The sequence below is a fragment of the Neofelis nebulosa genome, chromosome X, assembly GCF_028018385.1.
Source record: "Neofelis nebulosa isolate mNeoNeb1 chromosome X, mNeoNeb1.pri, whole genome shotgun sequence".
Lineage (NCBI taxonomy): Eukaryota > Metazoa > Chordata > Mammalia > Carnivora > Felidae > Neofelis > Neofelis nebulosa.
The window spans coordinates 118,612,239-118,614,764 of NC_080800.1; the positions used below are offsets into that span (position 1 = coordinate 118,612,239).

Genomic DNA, 2,526 nt, shown 5'->3' on the forward strand with positions numbered 1-2,526 from the left:
ACAGAATCGGAAGCAGGCTCCAGGCTCTGAGCCATCAGCCCAGAGCCCGACACGGGGCTCGAACTCACAGACTGTGAGATCGTGACCTGAGCCGAAGTCGGACGCTTAACCGACTGAGCCACCCAGGCACCCCGACTTTTCTTCTTTTTAAAAGTAAGCATGTATGGCTAGAAACTTCTCTCCTGAACTGCTTTTACTCCATCCCGTAAGTTCCGGTACATTGTGTTTTTGCCATTTAAAGAGACAACAGGACATTAGTTATTAGGGACAGGGAGGTGGGAACATGGGGAGATGTTGGTTAAAGGGTACAAAGTTGCAGTTCAGTAGGATGAATAAGTCTCCGGGTCCAATGTGCAGCATGGCGGTGATACTTAATAATACTGCATTGAACCCTGGAAATGTGCTGAGAGTAGACTTCAAGTATTCGACTACACACAAAAATGGTAACTATGTAAGGAGATATGTTGATGAGCAGTGACTGTAGTAATCATTTTACTAGGTATTTGTATATCAAATCATCATGTTGTAAGCCTTAAATATATACAATTGTTTTGAACGTTTATTTCGTGAGTTAGAGAGAGAGAGAGAGAGAGAGAGAGAGAGAGTACAAGCGTGGGAGGGGCAGAGATAGAGGGAGAGAGAGAATCCCCAGCAGGCTCCACATTATCAGTGCAGAGCCCGATGCGGGGCTTGAACTCACGAACTGTGAGACCATGACCTGAGCCGAAATCAAGAGTCAGGTACTTAACCGACTGAGCCACCCACGCACCCAATGTACCATTTTTATTGAAAAAAATCATTTCCTTAGATGAAACACATTTAACTTTCCTAACATTATAGCATTTGTCCGTTATTTTTGAAAAATAAAGCTATTTACAAGATTGTTGAGTGAACATTTGTAATTGTCCTGTTTGTGTTATGTTGTTACAATTTTCAGTCAAAAACTTGAAATTATTTGTTCGAACAAAATTTTTTTAAAAAAATCGGTTGACAGCTGACAACCAACAAGTTGTCAAAATGCCCTGATTTTGAAATCCTTACACTAGCCTGACTATAAGAAGAATATGGCTACCTATAGGACTTTTTCACTTAATCTCACTTCACCTTTAATATAACCCTGCAATAAAAGAACCGTTCCTTTTGATATATTAATGAAAAAAATTTAGGTTCAGAGAGATTAGATGACTATGTTGAATGTCACTCAGGAAATGGAGAAATAGGATTTCAATTCGAATCTTCTGGATTCCCTGTGATTTCACAGTAACATATCACAGGAAGTGCCTGTAACCACAGCAAAGGAAACAGCCTGCGAGGGATTCACTTTGTGACTGGGTCCTGGGGCAAGAGCAGGCAAACGGTCAACTGGCAACAGACCAGATTCCAAAAACTTCTTCTCTCCAACAACTTAAAATAGAATCCAAGGATTAAGTACCCTGTATCAGCTTCTAGAAAGGCATAGTCCTGCAGGGCCTTCCAAATTCACCTAATCCAGTGTGTTCAAACAGAAAGGGAAACTGAGGCACAGAGAAACAGCATTGCTGCTTAGATCATATAGGTAATGGGTAAGAGAGGAGACCAGCTCTGAATTACTTCAAAGCTTTTTCTGTCATTTTCCCCTCAATACTTGATGCTACGAAAGCAATTTGAAAAGAGAATAAGTAAATGGAATAATTCCAAATGACTCTGTAGACAAAGGGACATTTATCATGAGAGAAAAGGGGTTTAACGTAGTTTTTCCCCCAAGAGAGTCCTTTATGAGAAAAAGCCATCCAAAATATTCTCCAAAACCCTTTCTAAATTCGAAAAAGAGAAGCAACATTATTGCTCGCCACATATATAATTAATATCTATTAGACTTAGCACATTTAATGGTCATGGTATCTTTGCTTTTATGAGATATTATAGATCATATATATGATGTAGTCAATGTCAAATTATTGGTTAAGAGTACAACCTTCAATAATAGCATTGTTCCTTTGGGAAAATATAATTCACTTTACAATGATTTGCTTTGCCTTGCAGTTTACAAGAATGCATTGCGGCAAAAAGTAGAGATCACCTGTCTGTTCAGTAAGTGCCTAATATAGCATGACAATATATAAGTTACATGGCCATTTAATATTGTGTATTTGGGACAAGGTACTTATATTCTTTGATCTTCAATTTCACACTTTTCAAAAATTATAATGTAGATTGCATTATCTGTATAGCAGAGTACCTGAAATATAAGAGGTTTGATAATTTCTACACATAATCTTATTCTAATGTGTATGTTACGTTGATACGTGGCCATGCCCACGTTGTTTGACCGCCACATGCGCTGCAAACAAAACAGACACAACATAAAGTGTATCTTTTCATTTTTCCCCTAGAAAACTGGTTTCCTTGTATTTCTCATTTTTCTTTTTTTCAATTTTTTGAATCTTTATTTATTTTTGAGAGAGAGAGAGACAGAGAGCGAGTGGGGGAGGAACAGAGGGAGAGGGAGACACAGAATCCGAAGCAGGCTCCAGGCCCCGAGCTGTC

The 2,526-nt window shown here is 38.8% G+C and overlaps 1 long non-coding RNA gene across 1 annotated transcript in view; it reads left to right on the forward strand.

Annotated features, from left to right (window-relative positions):
* The window catches only part of LOC131501971 (uncharacterized), a 355,252-nt gene extending 353,176 nt beyond the window's left edge, over positions 1 to 2,076 (forward strand). The window contains exon 5 of the long non-coding RNA XR_009256932.1: positions 2,023 to 2,076. This is a non-coding gene — a long non-coding RNA (uncharacterized LOC131501971). The remainder of the gene's footprint in view (positions 1 to 2,022) is intronic.
* Positions 2,077 to 2,526: the final 450 nt, after the last annotated feature.